Source organism: Sceloporus occidentalis, unplaced genomic scaffold, assembly GCF_023333645.1.
Source record: "Sceloporus occidentalis isolate IW3139 unplaced genomic scaffold, rSceOcc1.0.p SCAF_22, whole genome shotgun sequence".
Classification (NCBI taxonomy): domain Eukaryota; kingdom Metazoa; phylum Chordata; class Lepidosauria; order Squamata; family Phrynosomatidae; genus Sceloporus; species Sceloporus occidentalis.
This window is the reverse complement of record NW_028317002.1, coordinates 14822850-14840521: the sequence shown is the minus strand read 5'-3', so window position 1 is coordinate 14840521 and position 17672 is coordinate 14822850. Positions and strand designations below refer to the sequence as shown.

Here is a 17672-nt window from a genome sequence, read left to right as displayed (position 1 = left end):
TCCAGTATTCTCCTTTTATTCAGCATTTGGCATTCTGACGAAAAACTGAATAAAATCCATGAACCAGTAGTCTCACCATCCAATAAATTTTATTCCAATCCTAGTACTTAATTATTATGGCGTTCTTCTTTCATTCCACTCTGTCTCGTAAAAGCTAATAAATGGTACCATTACAGCTCTCATACAGTAAAGGAAAGCAAATTTGAGAAAATCTTCCAATCAGTGTGTCCATGTACAATTCAGCTAGTACTATGTCATATAAATAACACAGTGGCTGGACAACATTATACAATGCTAGTCCTGGTTAGTATAGTGGCAGGAATCCCCGCCGGGTGGCTATGTTTCTATATTTTGCTATTTATTTTGCTTATATTTGAATTACACAATACTGGTGTCAATCTGACTGTTATATAAGCACAAGAAGAAGGTTTGCTAGAAGTTGATCTAAGAATAGGACAACAACGTATCGGGGATCAGATATTGCTTGTACGCTTTTGTAGTCAATTTTACAAAACGCTAAACAACAGCCTAGTCACAACATGTTATAATAATGCTGGTATGGGCTCCTTCTAAGAGTGAAAATCCCTGTAGTCGGCAGGATTTGAACCTGCGCGGCGAAACCCCAATGGATTTCAAGTCCATTGCCTTAACCACTCGGCCACGACTTAGTGGTAAGTATCCCTGCCTGTCACGCGGGAGACCGGGGTTCGATTCCCCGACGGGGATGCATGGTACTTATTTTTTTTTTGTTGCTCAAGTTTACTTCATATTGTAACGGACCAATTTGTAAAAACAAAATGCAGAAATCTCAGTTCTCGTATTTTGAAAACTGAGATATTTGGCGTTACGGGTAAAAAAAGCCTTTGTGTTCCAATATTTTTACTTTCGCACTGAACATGCAGAGATTAAAAATTTACCGTTACTGTGTTGCTCAATTTCTTTCCATCAAATTCAAAAGCATTTGAATGAACTTGCAGCATCCAAACGTTAATTCTGTTTTGTGCTACTTTACATATTGTGCATTCTAGAAAGTTTGATTTCCGCTCATTTACAGCTATCCGTTGCGAACATTTGTAGTAAAAGATGGATTTCAGAGAAATTAGAACATGAACATGTTAAGGATTTCAAGCTGGATTATTTTGTGTCCATGTCTATTTGAGGCATGGTAGTCATATGTATTTAGAACTTCAACAAAATTGGCTGAAGAATTAGCTTTTGCAAGTCAATATGGGCTGCGTCCATAGAGAGTGCTAAAATGACAGAACCTTTGTTGTTGTTACGGTGGTATGGCTGAATCGGCCAACAATGCCAGCTACTGCTTGTTGAACTGTTGAAAAGGCGCGCCGTGGACAGTAGGAGTTCTCCTTGGACTATGCCACGTTTGCCTCAACACGGAAGGCCGGTTAGCTCAGTTGGTTAGAGCGTGGCGCCAAGGTCGCGGGTTCGATCCCAGTCGCTATCCTTATTAGCACAGCCTGAAATCTTAACATGTTCATAAGCTGTTCCAGCATACAAACCTTGCCTCACAAAAGCTTTGTAAGGTAAGTCAATGATGAAGGTTTTAGAACTTTTGAGAACAGATGCAGTAAGACAGTCATTGTTATAGTGGTTAGAATCCCCGCCTCTCATGCAATAGAGACAGTGGTTCAAATTCCCAATGGGGAGGCCTTACTTTACTATTTATGATTGTTCTGCTGGGTTTACACCTTTACAAATTAAACCCTCATGCCAATTGCAACAGTAAACCCCTTACTCTGCGCTGTCCACCTCTGAATCCGTTGAGGGGTGCTAGCATTACATAAGTCTCAATAAATCGTCAAGGATGCATTTACTTTAATGTACAATAAAGGGAGGCCTGACTTTACTAGTTTTGATTGTTCTGCTGGATTTACACTTTTACAAATTAAACCCTCGTGCCAATTGCAAGAGTAAACGCTTTACTCTGTGCTGTCCACCTCTGAATCCGTTGAGGGGGTGCTAGCATTACAAAAGTCTCAATAAATCGTCAAGGATGCATTTACTTTAGTGTGTGATAAAGTCATTATGTTGGTTGGCAAGGAGAATGCTGCTCTCATAATACCCGGTTTAGTACTGCGTAAGCATACATTTTAGAACTTTTAGATATACTAACTCTTGGATATATTCTACTCAGTGCCAAAGTATATATATATACAGTTAACAATCCTACAAACGTTCAAAGCACTAATTATACTATAGATCTGGAAATGCACCATTGTAGGCAGGTTTAATAGCCGTGACATAGCGATTATGACTTACAATGTGCAGGACGTCCAGTGGCATGAGCCAGGCTAGTCTATGCAAGGGGATGCTAATGTCTGAGCGCTCAATCCCTATCCATTGCTTTTGCGGTAGGTTAAGGAAATATTCCAAGCCTCTAAGCAGGTGGCAGGCTCCTGAATAGGTGCGCGAGTAGGAATAAGGCTGCTTTGGATTTGGGAAGTATTAGGGTGTGAAATTTGATCTGGGATTTTCTTTTGTCCCAGATAAATCATAACAATACATATATATATATATATATATATATATATATATATACATATATAGTGTTTGAAAACAAATAAAGAAAGTTAATTCTTCCTCTTTCCACTAGATGGAGAGGCTGGCCCAAGACTGCAGGTCTTCTTGCAGTGTAGCCAATATTGGAAGGAAGTTAAGCTGATGACACTTCACACAGACAGGTGAAGTGAATAACACTGATCAACTTATTATCACGGCACCTGTCAGTGGGTGGGATATATTTGGTAGCAAGTGAACAATTTGTCCTCAAAGCTGTTGTGTTAGAAGCAGGAAGAATGGGCAAACGTAAGGATCTGAGCAACATTGACAAGAGCCAGGTTGTGATGGCTAGACGACTGGGTGAGAGCATCTCCACAACTGCAGCTCTTGCCGGGTGTTCCCAGTCTGCAGTGGTCAGTGCCGATCAAAAGTGGTCCAAGGAAGGAAAAGCGGTGAACCGGCGACAGGGTCATGGGTGGACAAGGCACATTGATGCACATGGGGGTTAAGGCTGGCCAGTGTGGTCAAATCCAACGGACGAGCTACTGTAGCTCAATTTGCTGAAAGAAAGTTAATGCTGGTTCTGATAGAAAGGTGTCAGAACACACAGTGCATGGCAGGTTGTTCTGAGTAGGGCTGCAGTTCAGTCAGGGTGCCCATGCTGACCCCTGTCCACTGCCGAAAGCTCCTACAATGGGCACATGAGCATAAGACCTGGACCGTGGAGCAATGCAAGAAGGTAGCCTAGTCTGATGAATCACATTTTCTTTTACATCACGTGGATGGCCAGGTGCATGTGCGTTGCTTACCTGGACAACCCATGGCACCAGAATGCCCTATGTGAAGAAGGCAAGCCGGTGGAGACAGTGTGATGTTTTGGACAATGTTCTGCTGGGAAACCTTGGGTCCTGCCATTCATGTAGATGTTACTTTGACATGTACCACCTACCTGGGCATTTTTGCAGACCATGTACACCCTTTCATGGACACTATATTTCCTGATGGCATTGGCCTCTTTCAGGAGAATAATGCGCCCTGCCACAAAGTAAAAAGGGATCTGGCCTGGTTTGAGGAACACAACAACGAGTTCAATGTGTTGACTCGGCCTCCAAATTCTCCAGATTTCAATCCAATCGAGCATCTGTGGGATGTGCTGGACAAACAAGTCTGATCCATGGAGGCCCCACCTCGCAACTTACAGGACTTAAAGGATTTGCTGTAAACGTCTTGGTGCCAGATACCACAGCACACCATAAGAGGTCTAGTAGCGTCCATGCCTCGATGGGGCAGGGCTGTTTTGGTGGCAAAAGGGGGACCTACACAATAATAGGCAGGTGGTCATAATGTTATGGCTATTTGGTTTATGTGTCTCATGTGAGCACCAAGTGTGTGTCAAGAAGCCCGCCATCATGCCAGATCTATAGTAAACATATAGTAAGTCGCCTCAGCATCGAATGAATTTTCTTCCAATCCTAGTAGCTCTCCTTTTATTCCACTCTGTCTCGTAAAAGCTCATACCATTACAGCTCTCACACCGCAAAGTAAAAGAAAATTGGAGAATATGTTCTAATCGGTGTGTTCAGCTAGTACTATGTCACATAAAAAACAAAGTGACTAGACTGTAGCAAGGTGGGCAAGGTTAAGTGACCGAATGGTGCTATCACGAGCCTTGCTGCCTGGGACAAATACAGTTTGCTCAATATAGTTGTGTGTGCATGGATGCGTAATGCCCACAAATGCCAGTCCTCGTTAGTATAGTGGTAAGTATCCCCGCCTGTCACGCGGGAGACTGGGGTTCGATTCCCCGACGGGGAGGCATGGTACTCTTTTTTTTTTTTTTTTGCTCAAGTTTACTTCATATTGTAATGGACCAATTTGTAAAAACAAAATGCAGAAATCTCAGTTATCCATAGAGAGTGCTAAAATGACAGAACCTTTGTTGTTGTTACGGTGGTATGGCTGAATCGGCCAACAATGCCAGCTACTGCTTGTTGAACTGTTGAAAAGGCGCGCCGTGGACAGTATTCCACTCCAGTATTCTCCTTTTATTCAGCATTTGACATTCTGACGAAAAACTGAATAAAATCCATGAACCAGTAGTCTCACCATCCAATAAATTTTATTCCAATCCTAGTAGTTAATTATTATGGCGTTCTTCTTTCATTCCACTCTGTCTCGTAAAAGCTAATAAATGGTACCATTACAGCTCTCATACAGTAAAGGAAAGCAAATTTGAGAAAATCTTCCAATCAGTGTGTCCATGTAAAATTCAGCTAGTACTATGTCATATAAATAACACAGTGGCTGGACAACATTATACAATGCTAGTCCTGGTTAGTATAGTGGCAGGAATCCCCGCCGGGTGGCTATGTTTCTATATTTTGCTATTTATTTTGCTTATATTTGAATTACACAATACTGGTGTCAATCTGACTGTTATATAAGCACAAGAAGAAGGTTTGCTAGAAGTTGATCTAAGAATAGGACAACAACGTATCGGGGATCAGATATTGCTTGTACGCTTTTGTAGTCAATTTTACAAAACGCTAAACAACAGCCTAGTCACAACATGTTATAATAATGCTGGTATGGGCTCCTTCTAAGAGTGAAAATCCCTGTAGTCAGCAGGATTTGAACCTGCGCGGCGAAACCCCAATGGATTTCAAGTCCATTGCCTTAACCACTCGGCCACGACTACACGCTAACATTTTGTTGGAAGAAGCCTTTGTGTTCCAATATTTTTACTTTCGCACTGAACATGCAGAGATTAAAAATTTACCGTTACTGTGTTGCTCAATTTCTTTCCATCAAATTCAAAAGCATTTGAATGAACTTGCAGCATCCAAACGTTAATTCTGTTTTGTGCTACTTTACATATTGTGCATTCTAGAAAGTTTGATTTCCGCTCATTTACAGCTATCCGTTGCGAACATTTGTAGTAAAAGATGGATTTCAGAGAAATTAGAACATGAACATGTTAAGGATTTCAAGCTGGATTATTTTGTGTCCATGTCTATTTGAGGCATGGTAGTCATATGTATTTAGAACTTCAACAAAATTGGCTGAAGAATTAGCTTTTGCAAGTCAATATGGGCTGCGTCCATAGAGAGTGCTAAAATGACAGAACCTTTGTTGTTGTTACGGTGGTATGGCTGAATCGGCCAACAATGCCAACTACTGCTTGTTGAACTGTTGAAAAGGCGCGCCGTGGACAGTAGGAGTTCTCCTTGGACTATGCTACGTTTGCCTCAAGACGGAAGGCCGGTTAGCTCAGTTGGTTAGAGCGTGGCGCCAAGGTCGCGGGTTCGATCCCAGTCGCTATCCTTATTAGCACAGCCTGAAATCTTAACATGTTCATAAGCTGTTCCAGCATACAAACCTTGCCTCACAAAAGCTTTGTAAGGTAAGTCAATGATGAAGGTTTTAGAACTTTTGAGAACAGATGCAGTAAGACAGTCATTGTTATAGTGGTTAGAATCCCCGCCTCTCATGCAATAGAGACAGTGGTTCAAATTCCCAATGGGGAGGCCTTACTTTACTATTTATGATTGTTCTGCTGGGTTTACACCTTTACAAATTAAACCCTCATGCCAATTGCAAGAGTAAACCCCTTACTCTGCGCTGTCCACCTCTGAATCCGTTGAGGGGTGCTAGCATTACATAAGTCTCAATAAATCGTCAAGGATGCATTTACTTTAATGTGCAATAAAGGGAGGCCTGACTTTACTAGTTTTGATTGTTCTGCTGGATTTACACTTTTACAAATTAAACCCTCGTGCCAATTGCAAGAGTAAACTCTTTACTCTGTGCTGTCCACCTCTGAATCCGTTGAGGGGGTGCTAGCATTACAAAAGTCTCAATAAATCGTCAAGGATGCATTTACTTTAGTGTGTGATAAAGTCATTATGTTGGTTGGCAAGGAGAATGCTGCTCTCATAATACCCGGTTTAGTACTGCGTAAGCATACATTTTAGAACTTTTAGATATACTAACTCTTGGGTATATTCTACTCAGTGCCAAAGTATATATATATACAGTTAACAATCCTACAAACGTTCAAAGCACTAATTATACTATAGATCTGGAAATGCACCATTGTAGGCAGGTTTAATAGCCGTGACATAGCGATTATGATTTACCATGTGCTGGACGTCCAGTGGCATGAGCCAGGCTAGTCTACGCAAGGGGATGCTAATGTCTGAGCGCTCAATCCCTATCCATTGCTTTTGCAGTAGGTTAAGGAAATATTCCAAGCCTCTAAGCAGGTGGCAGGCTCCTGAATAGGTGCGCGAGTAGGAATAAGGCTGCTTTGGATTTGGGAAGTATTAGGGTGTGAAATTTGATCTGGGATTTTCTTTTGTCCCAGATAAATCATAACAATACATATATATATATATATATATATATATATATATATATATATATATATAGTGTTTGAAAACAAATAAAGAAAGTTAATTCTTCCTTTCCACTAGATGGAGAGGCTGGCCCAAGACTGCAGGTCTTCTTGCAGTGTAGCCAATATTGGAAGGAAGTTAAGCTGATGACACTTCACACAGACAGGTGAATTGAATAACACTGATCAACTTATTATCACAGCACCTGTCAGTGGGTGGGATATATTTGGTAGCAAGTAAACAATTTGTCCTCAAAGCTGATGTGTTAGAAGCAGGAAGAATGGGAAAACGTAAGGATCTGAGCAACATTGACAAGAGCCAGGTTGTGATGGCTAGACGACTGGGTGAGAGCATCTCCAAAACTGCAGCTCTTGCCGGGTGTTCCCAGTCTGCAGTGGTCAGTGCCTATCAAAAGTGGTCCAAGGAAGGAAAAGCGGTGAACCGGCGACAGGGTCATGGGTGGACAAGGCACATTGATGCACATGGGGGTTAAGGCTGGCCAGTGTGGTCAAATCCAACGGACGAGCTACTGTAGCTCAATTTGCTGAAAGAAAGTTAATGCTGGTTCTGATAGAAAGGTGTCAGAACACACAGTGCATGGCAGGTTGTTCTGTGTAGGGCTGCAGTTCAGTCAGGGTGCCCATGCTGACCCCTGTCCACTGCCGAAAGCTCCTACAATGGGCACATGAGCATAAGACCTGGACCGTGGAGCAATGCAAGAAGGTAGCCTAGTCTGATGAATCACATTTTCTTTTACATCACGTGGATGGCCAGGTGCATGTGCGTTGCTTACCTGGACAACCCATGGCACCAGAATGCCCTATGTGAAGAAGGCAAGCCGGTGGAGACAGTGTGATGTTTTGGACAATGTTCTGCTGGGAAACCTTGGGTCCTGCCATTCATGTAGATGTTACTTTGACATGTACCACCTACCTGGGCATTTTTGCAGACCATGTACACCCTTTCATGGACACTATATTTCCTGATGGCATTGGCCTCTTTCAGGAGAATAATGCGCCCTGCCACAAAGTAAAAAGGGATCTGGCCTGGTTTGAGGAACACAACAACGAGTTCAATGTGTTGACTTGGCCTCCAAATTCTCCAGATTTCAATCCAATCGAGCATCTGTGGGATGTGCTGGACAAACAAGTCTGATCCATGGAGGCCCCACCTCGCAACTTACAGGACTTAAAGGATTTGCTGTAAACGTCTTGGTGCCAGATACCACAGCACACCATCAGAGGTCTAGTAGCGTCCATGCCTCGATGGGGCAGGGCTGTTTTGGTGGCAAAAGGGGGACCTACACAATAATAGGCAGGTGGTCATAATGTTATGGCTATTTGGTTTATGTGTCTCATGTGAGCACCAAGTGTGTGTCAAGAAGCCCGCCATCATGCCAGATCTATAGTAAACATATAGTAAGTCGCCTCAGCATCGAATGAATTTTCTTCCAATCCTAGTAGCTCTCCTTTTATTCCACTCTGTCTCGTAAAAGCTCATACCATTACAGCTCTCACACCGCAAAGTAAAAGAAAATTGGAGAATATGTTCTAATCGGTGTGTTCAGCTAGTACAATGTCACATAAAAAACAAAGTGACTAGACTGTAGCAAGGTGGGCAAGGTTAAGTGACCGAATGGTGCTATCACGAGCCTTGCTGCCTGGGACAAATACAGTTTGCTCAATATAGATGTGTGTGCATGGATGCGTCATGCCCTCCAATGCCAGTCCTCGTTAGTATAGTTGTAAGTATCCCCGCCTGTCACGCGGGAGACCGGGGTTCGATTCCCCGACGGGGAGGTATGGTACTCTTTTTTTTTTTTTTTTTTGCTCAAGTTTACTTCATATTGTAATGGACCAATTTGTAAAAACAAAATGCAGAAATCTCAGTTCTCCATAGAGAGTGCTAAAATGACAGAACCTTTGTTGTTGTTACGTTGGTATGGCTGAATCGGCCAACAATGCCAGCTACTGCTTGTTGAACTGTTGAAAAGGCGCGCCGTGGACAGTATTCCACTCCAGTATTCTCCTTTTATTCAGCATTTGACATTCTGACGAAAAACTGAATAAAATCCATGAACCAGTAGTCTCACCATCCAATAAATTTTCTTCCAATCCTAGTAGTTAATTATTATGGCGTTCTTCTTTCATTCCACTCTGTCTCGTAAAAGCTAATAAATGGTACCATTACAGCTCTCATACAGTAAAGGAAAGCAAATTTGAGAAAATCTTCCAATCAGTGTGTCCATGTACAATTCAGCTAGTACTATGTCATATAAATAACACAGTGGCTGGACAACATTATACAATGCTAGTCCTGGTTAGTATAGTGGCAGGAATCCCCGCCGGGTGGCTATGTTTCTATATTTTGCTATTTATTTTGCTTATATTGGAATTACACAATACTGGTGTATAAGCACAAGAAGAAGGTTTGCTAGAAGTTGATCTAAGAATAGGACAACAACGTATCCGGGATCAGATATTGCTTGTACGCTTTTGTAGTCAATTTTACAAAACGCTAAACAACAGCCTAGTCACAACATGTTATAATAATGCTGGTATCGGCTCCTTCTAAGAGTGAAAATCCCCGTAGTCAGCAGGATTTGAACCTGCGCGGGGAAACCCCAATGGATTTCAAGTCCATCGCCATAACCACTCGGCCACGACTACACGCTAACATGCTGTTGGAAGGAGCCTTTGTGTTCCAATATTTTTACTTTCGCACTGAACATGCAGAGATTAAAAATTTACCGTTACTATGTTGCTCAATTTCTTTCCATCAAATTCAAAAGCATTTGAATGAACTTGCAGCATCCAAACGTTAATTCTGTTTTGTGCTACTTTACATATTGTGCATTCTAGAAAGTTTGATTTCCGCTCAATTACAGCTATCCGTTGCGAACATTTGTAGTAAAAGATGGATTTCAGAGAAATTAGAACATGAACATGTTAAGGATTTCAAGCTGGATTATTTTGTGTCCATGTCTATTTGAGGCATGGTAGTCATATGTATTTAGAACTTCAACAAAATTGGCTGAAGAATTAGCTTTTGCAAGTCAATATGGGCTGCGTCCATAGAGAGTGCTAAAATGACAGAACCTTTGTTGTTGTTACGGTGGTATGGCTGAATCGGCCAACAATGCCAGCTACTGCTCGTTGAACTGTTGAAAGGGCGGGCCGTGGACAGTAGGAGTTCTCTTTGGACTATGCCACGTTTGCCTCAACACGGAAGGCCGGTTAGCTCAGTTGGTTAGAGCGTGGCGCCAAGGTCGCGGGTTCGATCCCAGTCGCTATCCTTATTAGCACAGCCTGAAATCTTAACGTGTTCATAAGCTGTTCCAGCATACAAACCTTGCCTCACAAAAGTTTTGTATGTGGCTAAGGTAAGTCAATGATGAAGGTTTTAGAACTTTTGAGAACAGATGCAGTAAGACAGTCATTGTTATAGTGGTTAGAATCCCCGCCTCTCATGCAGTAGAGACAGTGGTTCAAATTCCCAATGGGGAGGCCTTACTTTACTATTTATGATTGTTCTGCTGGGTTTACACCTTTACAAATTAAACCCTCATGCCAATTGCAAGAGTAAACCCCTTACTCTGCGCTGTCCACCTCTGAATCCGTTGAGGGGTGCTAGCATTACATAAGTCTCAATAAATCGTCAAGGATGCATTTACTTTAATGTGCAATAAAGGGAGGCCTGACTTTACTAGTTTTGATTGTTCTGCTGGATTTACACTTTTACAAATTAAACCCTCGTGCCAATTGCAAGAGTAAACGCTTTACTCTGTGCTGTCCACCTCTGAATCCGTTGAGGGGGTGCTAGCATTACAAAAGTCTCAATAAATCGTCAAGGATGCATTTACTTTAGTGTGTGATAAAGTCATTATGTTGGTTGGCAAGGAGAATGCTGCTCTCATAATACCCGGTTTAGTACTGCGTAAGCATACATTTTAGAACTTTTAGATATACTAACTCTTGGATATATTCTACTCAGTGCCAAAGTATATATATATACAGTTAACAATCCTACAAACGTTCAAAGCACTAATTATACTATAGATCTGGAAATGCACCATTGTAGGCAGGTTTAATAGCCGTGACATAGCGATTATGACTTACCATGTGCAGGACGTCCAGTGGCATGAGCCAGGCTAGTCTACGCAAGGGGATGCTAATGTCTGAGCGCTCAATCCCTATCCATTGCTTTTGCGGTAGGTTAAGGAAATATTCCAAGCCTCTAAGCAGGTGGCAGGCTCCTGAATAGGTGCGCGAGTAGGAATAAGGCTGCTTTGGATTTGGGAAGTATTAGGGTGTGAAATTTGATCTGGGATTTTCTTTTGTCCCAGATAAATCATAACAATACATATATATATATATATATATATATATATATATATAGTGTTTGAAAACAAATAAAGAAAGTTAATTCTTCCTTTCCACTAGATGGAGAGGCTGGCCCAAGACTGCAGTCTTCTTGCAGTGTAGCCAATATTGGAAGGAAGTTAAGCTGATGACACTTCACACAGACAGGTGAAGTGAATAACACTGATCAACTTATTATCACGGCACCTGTCAGTGGGTGGGATATATTTGGTAGCAAGTAAACAATTTGTCCTCAAAGCTGATGTGTTAGAAGCAGGAAGAATGGGAAAACGTAAGGATCTGAGCAACATTGACAAGAGCCAGGTTGTGATGGCTAGACGACTGGGTGAGAGCATCTCCAAAACTGCAGCTCTTGCCGGGTGTTCCCAGTCTGCAGTGGTCAGTGCCTATCAAAAGTGGTCCAAGGAAGGAAAAGCGGTGAACCGGCGACAGGGTCATGGGTGGACAAGGCACATTGATGCACATGGGGGTTAAGGCTGGCCAGTGTGGTCAAATCCAACGGACGAGCTACTGTAGCTCAATTTGCTGAAAGAAAGTTAATGCTGGTTCTGATAGAAAGGTGTCAGAACACACAGTGCATGGCAGGTTGTTCTGTGTAGGGCTGCAGTTCAGTCAGGGTGCCCATGCTGACCCCTGTCCACTGCCGAAAGCTCCTACAATGGGCACATGAGCATAAGACCTGGACCGTGGAGCAATGCAAGAAGGTAGCCTAGTCTGATGAATCACATTTTCTTTTACATCACGTGGATGGCCAGGTGCATGTGCGTTGCTTACCTGGACAACCCATGGCACCAGAATGCCCTATGTGAAGAAGGCAAGCCGGTGGAGACAGTGTGATGTTTTGGACAATGTTCTGCTGGGAAACCTTGGGTCCTGCCATTCATGTAGATGTTACTTTGACATGTACCACCTACCTGGGCATTTTTGCAGACCATGTACACCCTTTCATGGACACTATATTTCCTGATGGCATTGGCCTCTTTCAGGAGAATAATGCGCCCTGCCACAAAGTAAAAAGGGATCTGGCCTGGTTTGAGGAACACAACAACGAGTTCAATGTGTTGACTCGGCCTCCAAATTCTCCAGATTTCAATCCAATCGAGCATCTGTGGGATGTGCTGGACAAACAAGTCTGATCCATGGAGGCCCCACCTCGCAACTTACAGGACTTAAAGGATTTGCTGTAAACGTCTTGGTGCCAGATACCACAGCACACCATCAGAGGTCTAGTAGCGTCCATGCCTCGATGGGGCAGGGCTGTTTTGGTGGCAAAAGGGGGACCTACACAATAATAGGCAGGTGGTCATAATGTTATGGCTATTTGGTTTATGTGTCTCATGTGAGCACCAAGTGTGTGTCAAGAAGCCCGCCATCATGCCAGATCTATAGTAAACATATAGTAAGTCGCCTCAGCATCGAATGAATTTTCTTCCAATCCTAGTAGCTCTCCTTTTATTCCACTCTGTCTCGTAAAAGCTCATACCATTACAGCTCTCACACCGCAAAGTAAAAGAAAATTGGAGAATATGTTCTAATCGGTATGTTCAGCTAGTACTATGTCACATAAAAAACAAAGTGACTAGACTGTAGCAAGGTGGGCAAGGTTAAGTGACCGAATGGTGCTATCTCGAGCCTTGCTGCCTGGGACAAATACAGTTTGCTCAATATAGTTGTGTGTGCATGGATGTGTCGTGCCCACCAATGCCAGTCCTCGTTAGTATAGTGGTAAGTATCCCCGCCTGTCACGCGGGAGACCGGGGTTCGATTCCCCGACGGGGAGGTATGGTACTCTTTTTTTTTTTTTTTTTGTTGCTCAAGTTTACTTCATATTGTAATGGACCAATTTGTAAAAACAAAATGCAGAAATCTCAGTTCTCCATAGAGAGTGCTAAAATGACAGAACCTTTGTTGTTGTTACGTTGGTATGGCTGAATCGGCCAACAATGCCAGCTACTGCTTGTTGAACTGTTGAAAAGGCGCGCCGTGGACAGTATTCCACTCCAGTATTCTCCTTTTATTCAGCATTCCACTCTGTCTCGTAAAAGCTAATAAATGGTACCATTACAGCTCTCATACAGTAAAGGAAAGCAAATTTGAGAAAATCTTCCAATCAGTGTGTCCATGTACAATTCAGCTAGTACTATGTCATATAAATAACACAGTGGCTGGACAACATTATACAATGCTAGTCCTGGTTAGTATAGTGGCAGGAATCCCCGCCGGGTGGCTATGTTTCTATATTTTGCTATTTATTTTGCTTATATTTGAATTACACAATACTGGTGTGAATCTGACTGTTATATAAGCACAAGAAGAAGGTTTGCTAGAAGTTGATCTAAGAATAGGACAACAACGTATCCGGGATCAGATATTGCTTGTACGCTTTTGTAGTCAATTTTACAAAACGCTAAACAACAGCCTAGTCACAACATGTTATAATAATGCTGGTATCGGCTCCTTCTAAGAGTGAAAACCCCCGTAGTCAGCAGGATTTGAACCTGCGCGGGGAAACCCCGATGGATTTCAAGTCCTTCGCCTTAACCACTCGGCCACGACCACACGCTAACATGCTGTTGGAAGGAGCCTTTGTGTTCCAATATTTTTACTTTCGCACTGAACATGCAGAGATTAAAAATTTACCGTTACTATGTTGCTCAATTTCTTTCCATCAAATTCAAAAGCATTTGAATGAACTTGCAGCATCCAAACGTTAATTCTGTTTTGTGCTACTTTACATATTGTGCATTCTAGAAAGTTTGATTTCCGCTCAATTACAGCTATCCGTTGCGAACATTTGTAGTAAAAGATGGATTTCAGAGAAATTAGAACATGAACATGTTAAGGATTTCAAGCTGGATTATTTTGTGTCCATGTCTATTTGAGGCATGGTAGTCATATGTATTTAGAACTTCAACAAAATTGGCTGAAGAATTAGCTTTTGCAAGTCAATATGGGCTGCGTCCATAGAGAGTGCTAAAATGACAGAACCTTTGTTGTTGTTACGGTGGTATGGCTGAATCGGCCAACAATGCCAGCTACTGCTCGTTGAACTGTTGAAAGGGCGGGCCGTGGACAGTAGGAGTTCTCTTTGGACTATGCCACGTTTGCCTCAACACGGAAGGCCGGTTAGCTCAGTTGGTTAGAGCGTGGCGCCAAGGTCGCGGGTTCGATCCCAGTCGCTATCCTTATTAGCACAGCCTGAAATCTTAACGTGTTCATAAGCTGTTCCAGCATACAAACCTTGCCTCACAAAAGTTTTGTATGTGGCTAAGGTAAGTCAATGATGAAGGTTTTAGAACTTTTGAGAACAGATGCAGTAAGACAGTCATTGTTATAGTGGTTAGAATCCCCGCCTCTCATGCAGTAGAGACAGTGGTTCAAATTCCCAATGGGGAGGCCTTACTTTACTATTTATGATTGTTCTGCTGGGTTTACACCTTTACAAATTAAACCCTCATGCCAATTGCAAGAGTAAACCCCTTACTCTGCGCTGTCCACCTCTGAATCCGTTGAGGGGTGCTAGCATTACATAAGTCTCAATAAATCGTCAAGGATGCATTTACTTTAATGTGCAATAAAGGGAGGCCTGACTTTACTAGTTTTGATTGTTCTGCTGGATTTACACTTTTACAAATTAAACCCTCGTGCCAATTGCAAGAGTAAACGCTTTACTCTGTGCTGTCCACCTCTGAATCCGTTGAGGGGGTGCTAGCATTACAAAAGTCTCAATAAATCGTCAAGGATGCATTTACTTTAGTGTGTGATAAAGTCATTATGTTGGTTGGCAAGGAGAATGCTGCTCTCATAATACCCGGTTTAGTACTGCGTAAGCATACATTTTAGAACTTTTAGATATACTAACTCTTGGATATATTCTACTCAGTGCCAAAGTATATATATATATACAGTTAACAATCCTACAAACGTTCAAAGCACTAATTATACTATAGATCTGGAAATGCACCATTGTAGGCAGGTTTAATAGCCGTGACATAGCGATTATGACTTACCATGTGCAGGACGTCCAGTGGCATGAGCCAGGCTAGTCTATGCAAGGGGATGCTAATGTCTGAGCGCTCAATCCCTATCCATTGCTTTTGCGGTAGGTTAAGGAAATATTCCAAGCCTCTAAGCAGGTGGCAGGCTCCTGAATAGGTGCGCGAGTAGGAATAAGGCTGCTTTGGATTTGGGAAGTATTAGGGTGTGAAATTTGATCTGGGATTTTCTTTTGTCCCAGATAAATCATAACAATACATATATATATATATATATATATATATAGTGTTTGAAAACAAATAAAGAAAGTTAATTCTTCCTTTCCACTAGATGGAGAGGCTGGCCCAAGACTGCAGGTCTTCTTGCAGTGTAGCCAATATTGGAAGGAAGTTAAGCTGACGACACTTCACACAGACAGGTGAAGTGAATAACACTGATCAACTTATTATCACGGCACCTGTCAGTGGGTGGGATATATTTGGTAGCAAGTAAACAATTTGTCCTCAAAGCTGATGTGTTAGAAGCAGGAAGAATGGGAAAACGTAAGGATCTGAGCAACATTGACAAGAGCCAGGTTGTGATGGCTAGACGACTGGGTGAGAGCATCTCCAAAACTGCAGCTCTTGCCGGGTGTTCCCAGTCTGCAGTGGTCAGTGCCTATCAAAAGTGGTCCAAGGAAGGAAAAGCGGTGAACCGGCGACAGGGTCATGGGTGGACAAGGCACATTGATGCACATGGGGGTTAAGGCTGGCCAGTGTGGTCAAATCCAACGGACGAGCTACTGTAGCTCAATTTGCTGAAAGAAAGTTAATGCTGGTTCTGATAGAAAGGTGTCAGAACACACAGTGCATGGCAGGTTGTTCTGTGTAGGGCTGCAGTTCAGTCAGGGTGCCCATGCTGACCCCTGTCCACTGCCGAAAGCTCCTACAATGGGCACATGAGCATAAGACCTGGACCGTGGAGCAATGCAAGAAGGTAGCCTAGTCTGATGAATCACATTTTCTTTTACATCACGTGGATGGCCAGGTGCATGTGCGTTGCTTACCTGGACAACCCATGGCACCAGAATGCCCTATGTGAAGAAGGCAAGCCGGTGGAGACAGTGTGATGTTTTGGACAATGTTCTGCTGGGAAACCTTGGGTCCTGCCATTCATGTAGATGTTACTTTGACATGTACCACCTACCTGGGCATTTTTGCAGACCATGTACACCCTTTCATGGACACTATATTTCCTGATGGCATTGGCCTCTTTCAGGAGAATAATGCGCCCTGCCACAAAGTAAAAAGGGATCTGGCCTGGTTTGAGGAACACAACAACGAGTTCAATGTGTTGACTCGGCCTCCAAATTCTCCAGATTTCAATCCAATCGAGCATCTGTGGGATGTGCTGGACAAACAAGTCTGATCCATGGAGGCCCCACCTCGCAACTTACAGGACTTAAAGGATTTGCTGTAAACGTCTTGGTGCCAGATACCACAGCACACCATCAGAGGTCTAGTAGCGTCCATGCCTCGATGGGGCAGGGCTGTTTTGGTGGCAAATGGGGGACCTACACAATAATAGGCAGGTGGTCATAATGTTATGGCTATTTGGTTTATGTGTCTCATGTGAGCACCAAGTGTGTGTCAAGAAGCCTGCCATCATGCCAGATCTATAGTAAACATATAGTAAGTCGCCTCAGCATCGAATGAATTTTCTTCCAATCCTAGTAGCTCTCCTTTTATTCCACTCTGTCTCGTAAAAGCTCATACCATTACAGCTCTCACACCGCAAAGTAAAAGAAAATTGGAGAATATGTTCTAATCGGTGTGTTCAGCTAGTACTATGTCACATAAAAAACAAAGTGACTAGACTGTAGCAAGGTGGGCAAGGTTAAGTGACCGAATGGTGCTATCACGAGCCTTGCATGCCCACAAATGCCAGTCCTCGTTAGTATAGTGGTAAGTATCCCCGCCTGTCACGCGGGAGACCGGGGTTCGATTCCCCGACGGGGAGGCATGGTACTCTTTTTTTTTTTTTTTTTTGCTCAAGTTTACTTCATATTGTAATGGACCAATTTGTAAAAACAAAATGCAGAAATCTCAGTTCTCCATAGAGAGTGCTAAAATGACAGAACCTTTGTTGTTGTTACGGTGGTATGGCTGAATCGGCCAACAATGCCAGCTACTGCTTGTTGAACTGTTGAAAAGGCGCGCCGTGGACAGTATTCCACTCCAGTATTCTCCTTTTATTCAGCATTTGACATTCTGACGAAAAACTGAATAAAATCCATGAACCAGTAGTCTCACCATCCAATAAATTTTCTTCCAATCCTAGTAGTTAATTATTATGGCGTTCTTCTTTCATTCCACTCTGTCTCGTAAAAGCTAATAAATGG

General features: G+C 42.7%; 6 non-coding genes across 6 annotated transcripts; 3 read left to right on the top strand and 3 right to left on the bottom strand.

Moving 5' to 3' along the window:
* Window positions 1–4260: 4260 nt before the first annotated feature.
* On the top strand, window positions 4261–4332 carry TRNAD-GUC (transfer RNA aspartic acid (anticodon GUC)). The gene has a single exon. It is a non-coding gene; the product is annotated as a tRNA-Asp (tRNA).
* An 801-nt stretch (window positions 4333–5133) lies between these two features.
* On the bottom strand, window positions 5134–5215 carry TRNAS-UGA (transfer RNA serine (anticodon UGA)). Its single transcript has one exon. It is a non-coding gene; the product is annotated as a tRNA-Ser (tRNA).
* A 4286-nt stretch (window positions 5216–9501) lies between these two features.
* Window positions 9502–9583, bottom strand: TRNAS-UGA (transfer RNA serine (anticodon UGA)). Its single transcript has one exon. It is a non-coding gene; the product is annotated as a tRNA-Ser (tRNA).
* A 3421-nt stretch (window positions 9584–13004) lies between these two features.
* TRNAD-GUC (transfer RNA aspartic acid (anticodon GUC)) lies at window positions 13005–13076 on the top strand. Its single transcript has one exon. It is a non-coding gene; the product is annotated as a tRNA-Asp (tRNA).
* A 697-nt stretch (window positions 13077–13773) lies between these two features.
* On the bottom strand, window positions 13774–13855 carry TRNAS-UGA (transfer RNA serine (anticodon UGA)). The gene has a single exon. It is a non-coding gene; the product is annotated as a tRNA-Ser (tRNA).
* Window positions 13856–17218: 3363 nt separating this feature from the next.
* On the top strand, window positions 17219–17290 carry TRNAD-GUC (transfer RNA aspartic acid (anticodon GUC)). Its single transcript has one exon. It is a non-coding gene; the product is annotated as a tRNA-Asp (tRNA).
* The last annotated feature ends 382 nt before the right edge of the window (window positions 17291–17672 follow it).